This window comes from Haemaphysalis longicornis, unplaced genomic scaffold (genome assembly GCF_048455015.1).
Source record: "Haemaphysalis longicornis isolate Haplotype H1 unplaced genomic scaffold, Haemaphysalis longicornis Haplotype H1 scaffold_1, whole genome shotgun sequence".
Lineage (NCBI taxonomy): Eukaryota > Metazoa > Arthropoda > Arachnida > Ixodida > Ixodidae > Haemaphysalis > Haemaphysalis longicornis.
In genome coordinates, this window is record NW_027526203.1 from 41,828,618 (window position 1) to 41,842,471 (window position 13,854).

Sequence of the window (13,854 nt, forward strand, 5' to 3'; positions counted from 1 at the left end):
AAAAGGCGTATTCACACCCCTATGCCTAATTTGGCATTGTAGACTGCTGACCTATCTTTCTGTATTTCCTCAACGAGCCCCTCATTTCCTCACTATATTATTCTGCGAAAGCCTAGCGAGGGTCTCGGTTCTGGCAGCCTTGATGCCTAGGTAGCATAAGAGGGCTTCCCGCCAATTACCCGCTCATGACAGGCTGTAGACGTTTGCGTTACGCCCCGGGGGTTGAAAAGAAGGTCCCCTTCTCCCCGTGTAGTCAGAGTGGCGCTGGCTACCACCCTCAAGCGTCAGATACAATTCCAGTAAATATAAATAGCCCAGAAAGTGAAGGAGAACACAGTCGCCCAGATAGCCGAATTGGTAAGGCATTCGACATGTAATCGAAAGGCGTGGGTTCGGTCCCCACTCTGGGCGCGTGTTTTTCTTTCTTTGTTTCTTCTTTATATTAAAAAAAAATGTTTACTTCATTAACGGTAGTGAAAAAAAAGAGCCTAATCACACCCCTATGCCTCCTTTGGCGTTGTAGACTGCTGACCTATCTTTCTGTATTTCCTCAACGAGCCCCTCATTTCCTCACTATATTATTCTGCGAAAGCCTAGCGAGGGTCTTGGTTCTGGCAGCCTTGATGCCTAGGTAGCATAAGAGGGCTTCCCGCCAGTTACCCGCTCATGACAGGCTGTAGACGTTTGAGTCACGCCCCGGGGGTTGAAAAGAAGGTCCCCTTCTCCCCGTGTAGTCAGAGTGGCGCTGGCTACCACCCTCAAGCGTCAGATACAATTCTAGTAAATATAAATAGCCCAGAAAGTGAAGGAGAACACAGGCGCCCAGATAGCCGAATTGGTAAGGCATTCGACATGTAATCGAAAGGCGTGGGTTCGGTCCCCACTCTGGGCGCGTGTTTTTCTTTCTTTTTTTCTTCTGTATATTTAAAAAAATGTTTACTTCATTAACGGTAGTGAAAAAGAAAAGAGCCTAATCACACCCCTATGCCTCCTTTGGCGTTGTAGACTGCTGACATATCTTTCTGTATTTCCTCAACGAGCCCCTCATTTCCTCACTATATTATTCTGCGAAAGCCTAGCGAGGGTCTCGATTCTGGCAGCCTTGATGCCTAGGTAGCATAAGAGGGCTTCCCGCCAGTTACCCGCTCATGACAGGCTGTAGACGTTTGAGTCATGCCCCGGGGGTTGAAAAGAAGGTCCCCTTCTCCCCGTGTAGTCAGAGTGGCGCTGGCTACCACCCTCAAGCGTCAGATACAATTCTAGTAAATACAAATAGCCCAGAAAGTGAAGGAGAACACAGTCATCCAGATAGCCGAATTGGTAAGGCATTCGACATGTAATCGAAAGGCGTGGGTTCGGTCCCCACTCTGGGCGCGTGTTTTTCTTTCTTTCTTTCTTCTGTATATTAAAAAAATGTATACTTCATTAACGGCAGTGAAAAAGAAAAGAACCTAATCACACCCCTATGCCTCCTTTGGCGTTGTAGACTGCTGACCTATCTTTCTGTATTTCCTCAACGAGCCCCTCATTTCCTCACTATATTATTCTGCGAAAGCCTAGCGAGGGTCTCGGTTCTGGCAGCCTTGATGCCTAGGTAGCATAAGAGGGCTTCCCGCCAGTTACCCGCTCATGACAGGCTGTAGACGTTTGAGTCACGCCTCGGGGGTTGAAAAGAAGGTCCCCTTCTCCCCGTGTAGTCAGAGTGGCGCTGGCTACCACCCTCAAGCGTCAGATACAATTCTAGTAAATATAAATAGCCCAGAAAGTGAAGGAGAACACAGTCGCCCAGATAGCCGAATTGGTAAGGCATTCGACACGTAATCGAAAGGCGTGGGTTCGGTCCCCACTCTGGGCGCGTGTTTTTCTTTCTTTCTTTCTTCTGTATATTTAAAAAAAATGTTTACTTCATTAACGGTTGTGAAAAAGAAAAGAGCCTAATCACACCCCTATGCCTCCTTTGGCGTTGTAGACTGCTGACCTATCTTTCTGTATTTCCTCAACGAGCCCCTCATTTCCTCACTATATTATTCTGCGAAAGCCTAGCGAGGGTCTCGGTTCTGGCAGCCTTGATGCCTAGGTAGCATAAGAGGGCTTCCCGCCAGTTACCCGCTCATGACAGACTGTAGACGTTTGAGTCACGCCCCGGGGGTTGAAAAGAAGGTCCCCTTCTCCACGTGTAGTCAGAGTGGCGCTGGCTACCACCCTCAAGCGTCAGATACAATTCTAGTAAATATAAATAGCCCAGAAAGTGAAGGAGGACACAGTCGTCCAGATAGACGAATTGGTAAGGCATTCGACATGTAATCGAAAGGCGTGGGTTCGGTCCCCACTCTGGGCGCGTGTTTTTCTTTCTTTCTTTCTTCTGTATATTTAAAAAAAATGTTTACTTCATTAACGGTAGTGAAAAAGAAAAGAGCCTAATCACACCCCTATGCCTCCTTTGGCGTTGTAGACTGCTGACCTATCTTTCTGTATTTCCTCAACGAGCCCCTCATTTCCTCACTATATTATTCTGCGAAAGCCTAGCGAGGGTCTCGGTTCTGGCAGCCTTGATGCCTAGGTAGCATAAGAGGGCTTCCCGCCAGTTACCCGCTCATGACAGACTGTAGACGTTTGAGTCACGCCCCGGGGGTTGAAAAGAAGGTCCCCTTCTCCACGTGTAGTCAGAGTGGCGCTGGCTACCACCCTCAAGCGTCAGATACAATTCTAGTAAATATAAATAGCCCAGAAAGTGAAGGAGGACACAGTCGCCCAGATAGCCGAATTGGTAAGGCATTCGACATGTAATCGAAAGGCGTGGGTTCGGTCCCCACTCTGGGCGCGTGGTTTTCTTTCTTTCTTTTTTCTGTATATTTAAAAAAAATGTTTACTTCATTAACGGTAGTGAAAAAGAAAAGAGCCTATTCACACCCCTATGCCTAATTTGGCATTGTAGACTGCTGACCTATCTTTCTGTATTTCCTCAACGAGCCCCTCATTTCCTCACTATATTATTCTGCGAAAGCCTAGCGAGGGTCTCGGTTCTGGCAGCCTTGATGCCTAGGTAGCATAAGAGGGCTTCCCGCCAGTTACCCGCTCATGACAGGCTGCAGACGTTTGCGTTACGCCCCGGGGGTTGAAAAGAAGGTCCCCTTCTCCCCGTGTAGTCAGAGTGGCGCTGGCTACCACCCTCAAGCGTCAGATACAATTTCAGTAAATATAAATAGCCCAGAAAGTGAAGGAGAACACAGTCGCCCAGATAGCCGAATTGGTAAGGCATTCGACATGTAATCGAAAGGCGTGGGTTCGGTCCCCACTCTGGGCGCGTGTTTTTCTTTCTTTCTTTCTTCTTTATATTTAAAAAAAAATGTTTACTTCATTAACGGTAGTGAAAAAAAAGAGCCTAATCACACCCCTATGCCTCCTTTGGCGTTGCAGACTGCTGACCTATCTTTCTGTATTTCCTCAACGAGCCCCTCATTTCCTCACTATATTATTCTGCGAAAGCCTAGCGAGGGTCTCGGTTCTGGCAGCCTTGATGCCTAGGTAGCATAAGAGGGCTTCCCGCCAGTTACCCGCTCATGACAGGCTGTAGACGTCTGAGTCATGCCCCGGGGGTTGAAAACAAGGTCCCCTTCTCCCCGTGTAGTCAGAGTGGCGCTGGCTACCACCCTCAAGCGTCAGATACAATTCTAGTAAATACAAATAGCCCAGAAAGTGAAGGAGAACACAGTCATCCAGATAGCCGAATTGGTAAGGCATTCGACATGTAATCGAAAGGCGTGGGTTCGGTCCCCACTCTGTGCGCGTGTTTTTCTTTCTTTCTTTCTTCTGTATATTAAAAAAAATGTTTACTTCATTAACGGCAGTGAAAAAGAAAAGAACCTAATCACACCCCTATGCCTCCTTTGGCGTTGTAGACTGCTGACCTATCTTTCTGTATTTCCTCAACGAGCCCCTCATTTCCTCACTATATTATTCTGCGAAAGCCTAGCGAGGGTCTCGGTTCTGGCAGCCTTGATGCCTAGGTAGCATATGAGGGCTTCCCGCCAGTTACCCGCTCATGACAGGCTGTAGACGTTTGAGTCACGCCTCGGGGGTTGAAAAGAAGGTCCCCTTCTCCCCGTGTAGTCAGAGTGGCGCTGGCTACCACCCTCAAGCGTCAGATACAATTCTAGTAAATATAAATAGCCCAGAAAGTGAAGGAGGACACAGTCGTCCAGATAGACGAATTAGTAAGGCATTCGACATGTAATCGAAAGGCGTGGGTTCGGTCCCCACTCTGGGCGCGTGTTTTTCTTTCTTTCTTTCTTCTGTATATTTAAAAAAAATGTTTACTTCATTAACGGTAGTGAAAAAGAAAAGAGCCTAATCACACCCCTATGCCTCCTTTGGCGTTGTAGACTGCTGACCTATCTTTCTGTATTTCCTCAACGAGCCCCTCATTTCCTCACTATATTATTCTGCGAAAGCCTAGCGAGGGTCTCGGTTCTGGCAGCCTTGATGCCTAGGTAGCATAAGAGGGCTTCCCGCCAGTTACCCGCTCATGACAGGCTGTAGACGTTTGAGTCACGCCCCGGGGGTTGAAAAGAAGGTCCCCTTCTCCCCGTGTAGTCAGAGTGGCGCTGGCTACCACCCTCAAGCGTCAGATACAATTCTAGTAAATATAAAAAGCCCAGAAAGTGAAGGAGGACACAGTCGCCCAGATAGCCGAATTGGTAAGGCATTCGACATGTAATCGAAAGGCGTGGGTTCGGTCCCCACTCTGGGCGCGTGTTTTTCTTTCTTTCTTCTGTATATTTAAAAAAAATGTTTACTTCATTAACGGTAGTGAAAAAGAAAAGAGCCTATTCACACCCCTATGCCTCCTTTGGAGTTGTAGACTGCTGACCTATCTTTCTGTATTTCCTCAACGAGCCCCTCATTTCCTCACTATATTATTCTGCGAAAGCCTAGCGATGGTCTCGGTTCTGGCAGCCTTGATGCCTAGGTAGCATAAGAGGGCTTCCCGCCAGTTACCCGCTCATGACAGGCTGTAGACGTTTGAGTCACGCCCCGGGGGTTGAAAAGAAGGTCCCCTTCTCCCCGTGTAGTCAGAGTGGCGCTGGCTGCCACCCTCAAGCGTCAGATACAATTCTAGTAAATATAAATAGCCCAGAAAGTGAAGGAGAACACAGTCGCCCAGATAGCCGAATCGGTAAGGCATTCGACATGTAATCGAAAGGCGTGGGTTCAGTCCCCACTCTGGGCGCGTGTTTTTCTTTCTTTCTTTCTTCGGTATATTTAAAAAAAATGTTTACTTCATTAACGGTAGTGAAAAAGAAAAGAGCCTATTCACACCCCTATGCCTCCTTTGGCGTTGTAGACTGCTGACCTATCTTTCTGTATTTCCTCAACGAGCCCCTCATTTCCTCACTATATTATTCTGCGAAAGCCTAGCGAGGGTCTCGGTTCTGGCAGCCTTGATGCCTAGGTAGCATAAGAGGGCTTCCCGCCAGTTACCCGCTCATGACAGGCTGTAGACGTTTGCGTTACGCCCCGGGGGTTGAAAAGAAGGTCCCCTTCTCCCCGTGTAGTCAGAGTGGCGCTGGCTACCACCCTCAAGCGTCAGATACAATTCCAGTAAATATAAATAGCCCAGAAAGTGAAGGAGAACACAGTCATCCAGATAGCCGAATTGGTAAGGCATTCGACATGTAATCGAAAGGCGTGGGTTCGGTCCCCACTCTGTGCGCGTGTTTTTCTTTCTTTCTTTCTTCTGTATATTAAAAAAAATGTTTACTTCATTAACGGCAGTGAAAAAGAAAAGAACCTAATCACACCCCTATGCCTCCTTTGGCGTTGTAGACTGCTGACCTATCTTTCTGTATTTCCTCAACGAGCCCCTCATTTCCTCACTATATTATTCTGCGAAAGCCTAGCGAGGGTCTCGGTTCTGGCAGCCTTGATGCCTAGGTAGCATATGAGGGCTTCCCGCCAGTTACCCGCTCATGACAGGCTGTAGACGTTTGAGTCACGCCTCGGGGGTTGAAAAGAAGGTCCCCTTCTCCCCGTGTAGTCAGAGTGGCGCTGGCTACCACCCTCAAGCGTCAGATACAATTCTAGTAAATATAAATAGCCCAGAAAGTGAAGGAGGACACAGTCGTCCAGATAGACGAATTAGTAAGGCATTCGACATGTAATCGAAAGGCGTGGGTTCGGTCCCCACTCTGGGCGCGTGTTTTTCTTTCTTTCTTTCTTCTGTATATTTAAAAAAAATGTTTACTTCATTAACGGTAGTGAAAAAGAAAAGAGCCTAATCACACCCCTATGCCTCCTTTGGCGTTGTAGACTGCTGACCTATCTTTCTGTATTTCCTCAACGAGCCCCTCATTTCCTCACTATATTATTCTGCGAAAGCCTAGCGAGGGTCTCGGTTCTGGCAGCCTTGATGCCTAGGTAGCATAAGAGGGCTTCCCGCCAGTTACCCGCTCATGACAGGCTGTAGACGTTTGAGTCACGCCCCGGGGGTTGAAAAGAAGGTCCCCTTCTCCCCGTGTAGTCAGAGTGGCGCTGGCTACCACCCTCAAGCGTCAGATACAATTCTAGTAAATATAAAAAGCCCAGAAAGTGAAGGAGGACACAGTGGCCCAGATAGCCGAATTGGTAAGGCATTCGACATGTAATCGAAAGGCGTGGGTTCGGTCCCCACTCTGGGCGCGTGTTTTTCTTTCTTTCTTCTGTATATTTAAAAAAAATGTTTACTTCATTAACGGTAGTGAAAAAGAAAAGAGCCTATTCACACCCCTATGCCTCCTTTGGAGTTGTAGACTGCTGACCTATCTTTCTGTATTTCCTCAACGAGCCCCTCATTTCCTCACTATATTATTCTGCGAAAGCCTAGCGATGGTCTCGGTTCTGGCAGCCTTGATGCCTAGGTAGCATAAGAGGGCTTCCCGCCAGTTACCCGCTCATGACAGGCTGTAGACGTTTGAGTCACGCCCCGGGGGTTGAAAAGAAGGTCCCCTTCTCCCCGTGTAGTCAGAGTGGCGCTGGCTGCCACCCTCAAGCGTCAGATACAATTCTAGTAAATATAAATAGCCCAGAAAGTGAAGGAGAACACAGTCGCCCAGATAGCCGAATCGGTAAGGCATTCGACATGTAATCGAAAGGCGTGGGTTCAGTCCCCACTCTGGGCGCGTGTTTTTCTTTCTTTCTTTCTTCGGTATATTTAAAAAAAATGTTTACTTCATTAACGGTAGTGAAAAAGAAAAGAGCCTATTCACACCCCTATGCCTCCTTTGGCGTTGTAGACTGCTGACCTATCTTTCTGTATTTCCTCAACGAGCCCCTCATTTCCTCACTATATTATTCTGCGAAAGCCTAGCGAGGGTCTCGGTTCTGGCAGCCTTGATGCCTAGGTAGCATAAGAGGGCTTCCCGCCAGTTACCCGCTCATGACAGGCTGTAGACGTTTGCGTTACGCCCCGGGGGTTGAAAAGAAGGTCCCCTTCTCCCCGTGTAGTCAGAGTGGCGCTGGCTACCACCCTCAAGCGTCAGATACAATTCCAGTAAATATAAATAGCCCAGAAAGTGAAGGAGAACACAGTCGCCCAGATAGCCGAATTGGTAAGGCATTCGACATGTAATCGAAAGGCGTGGGTTCGGTCCCCACTCTGGGCGCGTGTTTTTCTTTCTTTCTTTCTTCTGTATATTAAAAAAAAATGTTTACTTCATTAACGGTAGTGAAAAAAAAGAGCCTAATCACACCCCTATGCCTCCTTTGGCGTTGTAGACTGCTGACCTATCTTTCTGTATTTCCTCAACGAGCCCCTCATTTCCTCACTATATTATTCTGCGAAAGCCTAGCGAGGGTCTCGGTTCTGGCAGCCTTGATGCCTAGGTAGCATAAGAGGGCTTCCCGCCAGTTACCCGCTCATGACAGACTGTAGACGTTTGAGTCACGCCCCGGGGGTTGAAAAGAAGGTCCCCTTCTCCACGTGTAGTCAGAGTGGCGCTGGCTACCACCCTCAAGCGTCAGATACAATTCTAGTAAATATAAATAGCCCAGAAAGTGAAGGAGGACACAGTCGCCCAGATAGCCGAATTGGTAAGGCATTCGACATGTAATCGAAAGGCGTGGGTTCGGTCCCCACTCTGGGCGCGTGGTTTTCTTTCTTTCTTTTTTCTGTATATTTAAAAAAAATGTTTACTTCATTAACGGTAGTGAAAAAGAAAAGAGCCTATTCACACCCCTATGCCTAATTTGGCATTGTAGACTGCTGACCTATCTTTCTGTATTTCCTCAACGAGCCCCTCATTTCCTCACTATATTATTCTGCGAAAGCCTAGCGAGGGTCTCGGTTCTGGCAGCCTTGATGCCTAGGTAGCATAAGAGGGCTTCCCGCCAGTTACCCGCTCATGACAGGCTGTAGACGTTTGCGTTACCCCCCGGGGGTTGAAAAGAAGGTCCCCTTCTCCCCGTGTAGTCAGAGTGGCGCTGGCTACCACCCTCAAGCGTCAGATACAATTCCAGTAAATATAAATAGCCCAGAAAGTGAAGGAGAACACAGTCGCCCAGATAGCCGAATTGGTAAGGCATTCGACATGTAATCGAAAGGCGTGGGTTCGGTCCCCACTCTGGGCGCGTGTTTTTCTTTCTTTCTTTCTTCTTTATATTTAAAAAAAAATGTTTACTTCATTAACGGTAGTGAAAAAAAAGAGCCTAATCACACCCCTATGCCTCCTTTGGCGTTGCAGACTGCTGACCTATCTTTCTGTATTTCCTCAACGAGCCCCTCATTTCCTCACTATATTATTCTGCGAAAGCCTAGCGAGGGTCTCGGTTCTGGCAGCCTTGATGCCTAGGTAGCATAAGAGGGCTTCCCGCCAGTTACCCGCTCATGACAGGCTGTAGACGTTTGAGTCACGCCCCGGGGGTTGAAAAGAAGGTCCCCTTCTCCCCGTGTAGTCAGAGTGGCGCTGGCTACCACCCTCAAGCGTCAGATACAATTCTAGTAAATATAAATAGCCCAGAAAGTGAAGGAGAACACAGTCGCCCAGATAGCCGAATTGGTAAGGCATTCGACATGTAATCGAAAGGCGTGGGTTCGGTCCCCACTCTGGGCGCGTGTTTTTCTTTCTTTTTTTCTTCTGTATATTTAAAAAAATGTTTACTTCATTAACGGTAGTGAAAAAGAAAAGAGCCTAATCACACCCCTATGCCTCCTTTGGCGTTGTAGACTGCTGACCTATCTTTCTGTATTTCCTCAACGAGCCCCTCATTTCCTCACTATATTATTCTGCGAAAGCCTAGCGAGGGTCTCGATTCTGGCAGCCTTGATGCCTAGGTAGCATAAGAGGGCTTCCCGCCAGTTACCCGCTCATGACAGGCTGTAGACGTCTGAGTCATGCCCCGGGGGTTGAAAACAAGGTCCCCTTCTCCCCGTGTAGTCAGAGTGGCGCTGGCTACCACCCTCAAGCGTCAGATACAATTCTAGTAAATACAAATAGCCCAGAAAGTGAAGGAGAACACAGTCATCCAGATAGCCGAATTGGTAAGGCATTCGACATGTAATCGAAAGGCGTGGGTTCGGTCCCCACTCTGGGCGCGTGTTTTTCTTTCTTTCTTTCTTCTGTATATTAAAAAAAATGTTTACTTCATTAACGGCAGTGAAAAAGAAAAGAACCTAATCACACCCCTATGCCTCCTTTGGCGTTGTAGACTGCTGACCTATCTTTCTGTATTTCCTCAACGAGCCCCTCATTTCCTCACTATATTATTCTGCGAAAGCCTAGCGAGGGTCTCGGTTCTGGCAGCCTTGATGCCTAGGTAGCATATGAGGGCTTCCCGCCAGTTACCCGCTCATGACAGGCTGTAGACGTTTGAGTCACGCCTCGGGGGTTGAAAAGAAGGTCCCCTTCTCCCCGTGTAGTCAGAGTGGCGCTGGCTACCACCCTCAAGCGTCAGATACAATTCTAGTAAATATAAATAGCCCAGAAAGTGAAGGAGGACACAGTCGTCCAGATAGACGAATTAGTAAGGCATTCGACATGTAATCGAAAGGCGTGGGTTCGGTCCCCACTCTGGGAGCGTGTTTTTCTTTCTTTCTTTCTTCTGTATATTTAAAAAAAATGTTTACTTCATTAACGGTAGTGAAAAAGAAAAGAGCCTAATCACACCCCTATGCCTCCTTTGGCGTTGTAGACTGCTGACCTATCTTTCTGTATTTCCTCAACGAGCCCCTCATTTCCTCACTATATTATTCTGCGAAAGCCTAGCGAGGGTCTCAGTTCTGGCAGCCTTGATGCCTAGGTAGCATAAGAGGGCTTCCCGCCAGTTACCCGCTCATGACAGGCTGTAGACGTTTGAGTCACGCCTCGGGGGTTGAAAAGAAGGTCCCCTTCTCCCCGTGTAGTCAGAGTGGCGCTGGCTACCACCCTCAAGCGTCAGATACAATTCTAGTAAATATAAATAGCCCAGAAAGTGAAGGAGGACACAGTCGCCCAGATAGCCGAATTGGTAAGGCATTCGACATGTAATCGAAAGGCGTGGGTTCGGTCCCCACTCTGGGCGCGTGTTTTTCTTTCTTTCTTCTGTATATTTAAAAAAAATGTTTACTTCATTAACGGTAGTGAAAAAGAAAAGAGCCTAATCACACCCCTATGCCTCCTTTGGCGTTGTAGACTGCTGACCTATCTTTCTGTATTTCCTTAACGAGCCCCTCATTTCCTCACTATATTATTCTGCGAAAGCCTAGCGAGGGTCTCGGTTCTGGCAGCCTTGATGCCTAGGTAGCATAAGAGGGCTTCCTGCCAGTTACCCGCTCATGACAGGCTGTAGACGTTTGAGTCACGCCCCGGGGTTTGAAAAGAAGGTCCCCTTCTCCCCGTGTAGTCAGAGTGGCGCTGGCTACCACCCTCAAGCGTCAGATACAATTCTAGTAAATATAAATAGCCCAGAAAGTGAAGGAAAACACAGTCGCCCAGATAGCTGAATTGGTAAGGCATTCGACATGTAATCGAAAGGCGTGGGTTCGGTCCCCACTCTGGGCGCGTGTTTTTCTTTCTTTCTTTCTTCTGTATATTTAAAAAAATGTTTACTTCATTAACGGTAGTGAAAAAGAAAAGAGCCTAATCACACCCCTATGCCTCCTTTGGCGTTGTAGACTGCTGACCTATCTTTCTGTATTTCCTCAACGAGCCCCTCATTTCCTCACTATATTATTCTGCGAAAGCCTAGCGAGGGTCTCGGTTCTGGCAGCCTTGATGCCTAGGTAGCATAAGAGGGCTTCCCGCCAGTTACCCGCTCATGACAGACTGTAGACGTTTGAGTCACGCCCCTAGGGTTGAAAAGAAGGTCCCCTTCTCCACGTGTAGTCAGAGTGGCGCTGGCTACCACCCTCAAGCGTCAGATACAATTCTAGTAAATATAAATAGCCCAGAAAGTGAAGGAGGACACAGTCGCCCAGATAGCCGAATTGGTAAGGCATTCGACATGTAATCGAAAGGCGTGGGTTCGGTCCCCACTCTGGGCGCGTGGTTTTCTTTCTTTCTTTTTTCTGTATATTTAAAAAAAATGTTTACTTCATTAACGGTAGTGAAAAAGAAAAGGCGTATTCACACCCCTATGCCTAATTTGGCATTGTAGACTGCTGACCTATCTTTCTGTATTTCCTCAACGAGCCCCTCATTTCCTCACTATATTATTCTGCGAAAGCCTAGCGAGGGTCTCGGTTCTGGCAGCCTTGATGCCTAGGTAGCATAAGAGGGCTTCCCGCCAATTACCCGCTCATGACAGGCTGTAGACGTTTGCGTTACGCCCCGGGGGTTGAAAAGAAGGTCCCCTTCTCCCCGTGTAGTCAGAGTGGCGCTGGCTACCACCCTCAAGCGTCAGATACAATTCCAGTAAATATAAATAGCCCAGAAAGTGAAGGAGAACACAGTCGCCCAGATAGCCGAATTGGTAAGGCATTCGACATGTAATCGAAAGGCGTGGGTTCGGTCCCCACTCTGGGCGCGTGTTTTTCTTTCTTTGTTTCTTCTTTATATTAAAAAAAATGTTTACTTCATTAACGGTAGTGAAAAAAAAGAGCCTAATCACACCCCTATGCCTCCTTTGGCGTTGTAGACTGCTGACCTATCTTTCTGTATTTCCTCAACGAGCCCCTCATTTCCTCACTATATTATTCTGCGAAAGCCTAGCGAGGGTCTTGGTTCTGGCAGCCTTGATGCCTAGGTAGCATAAGAGGGCTTCCCGCCAGTTACCCGCTCATGACAGGCTGTAGACGTTTGAGTCACGCCCCGGGGGTTGAAAAGAAGGTCCCCTTCTCCCCGTGTAGTCAGAGTGGCGCTGGCTACCACCCTCAAGCGTCAGATACAATTCTAGTAAATATAAATAGCCCAGAAAGTGAAGGAGAACACAGGCGCCCAGATAGCCGAATTGGTAAGGCATTCGACATGTAATCGAAAGGCGTGGGTTCGGTCCCCACTCTGGGCGCGTGTTTTTCTTTCTTTTTTTCTTCTGTATATTTAAAAAAATGTTTACTTCATTAACGGTAGTGAAAAAGAAAAGAGCCTAATCACACCCCTATGCCTCCTTTGGCGTTGTAGACTGCTGACATATCTTTCTGTATTTCCTCAACGAGCCCCTCATTTCCTCACTATATTATTCTGCGAAAGCCTAGCGAGGGTCTCGATTCTGGCAGCCTTGATGCCTAGGTAGCATAAGAGGGCTTCCCGCCAGTTACCCGCTCATGACAGGCTGTAGACGTTTGAGTCATGCCCCGGGGGTTGAAAAGAAGGTCCCCTTCTCCCCGTGTAGTCAGAGTGGCGCTGGCTACCACCCTCAAGCGTCAGATACAATTCTAGTAAATACAAATAGCCCAGAAAGTGAAGGAGAACACAGTCATCCAGATAGCCGAATTGGTAAGGCATTCGACATGTAATCGAAAGGCGTGGGTTCGGTCCCCACTCTGGGCGCGTGTTTTTCTTTCTTTCTTTCTTCTGTATATTAAAAAAAATGTATACTTCATTAACGGCAGTGAAAAAGAAAAGAACCTAATCACACCCCTATGCCTCCTTTGGCGTTGTAGACTGCTGACCTATCTTTCTGTATTTCCTCAACGAGCCCCTCATTTCCTCACTATATTATTCTGCGAAAGCCTAGCGAGGGTCTCGGTTCTGGCAGCCTTGATGCCTAGGTAGCATAAGAGGGCTTCCCGCCAGTTACCCGCTCATGACAGGCTGTAGACGTTTGAGTCACGCCTCGGGGGTTGAAAAGAAGGTCCCCTTCTCCCCGTGTAGTCAGAGTGGCGCTGGCTACCACCCTCAAGCGTCAGATACAATTCTAGTAAATATAAATAGCCCAGAAAGTGAAGGAGAACACAGTCGCCCAGATAGCCGAATTGGTAAGGCATTCGACACGTAATCGAAAGGCGTGGGTTCGGTCCCCACTCTGGGCGCGTGTTTTTCTTTCTTTCTTTCTTCTGTATATTTAAAAAAAATGTTTACTTCATTAACGGTTGTGAAAAAGAAAAGAGCCTAATCACACCCCTATGCCTCCTTTGGCGTTGTAGACTGCTGACCTATCTTTCTGTATTTCCTCAACGAGCCCCTCATTTCCTCACTATATTATTCTGCGAAAGCCTAGCGAGGGTCTCGGTTCTGGCAGCCTTGATGCCTAGGTAGCATAAGAGGGCTTCCCGCCAGTTACCCGCTCATGACAGACTGTAGACGTTTGAGTCACGCCCCGGGGGTTGAAAAGAAGGTCCCCTTCTCCACGTGTAGTCAGAGTGGCGCTGGCTACCACCCTCAAGCGTCAGATACAATTCTAGTAAATATAAATAGCCCAGAAAGTGAAGGAGGACACAGTCGTCCAGATAGACGAATTGGTAAG

General features: G+C 47.8%; 2 non-coding genes across 2 annotated transcripts; both read left to right on the forward strand.

The window, feature by feature from the left end:
• Window positions 1-1,783: 1,783 nt before the first annotated feature.
• Window positions 1,784-1,855, forward strand: Trnat-cgu (transfer RNA threonine (anticodon CGU)). Its single transcript has one exon. It is a non-coding gene; the product is annotated as a tRNA-Thr (tRNA).
• Window positions 1,856-13,348: 11,493 nt separating this feature from the next.
• Trnat-cgu (transfer RNA threonine (anticodon CGU)) lies at window positions 13,349-13,420 on the forward strand. Its single transcript has one exon. It is a non-coding gene; the product is annotated as a tRNA-Thr (tRNA).
• Window positions 13,421-13,854: the final 434 nt, after the last annotated feature.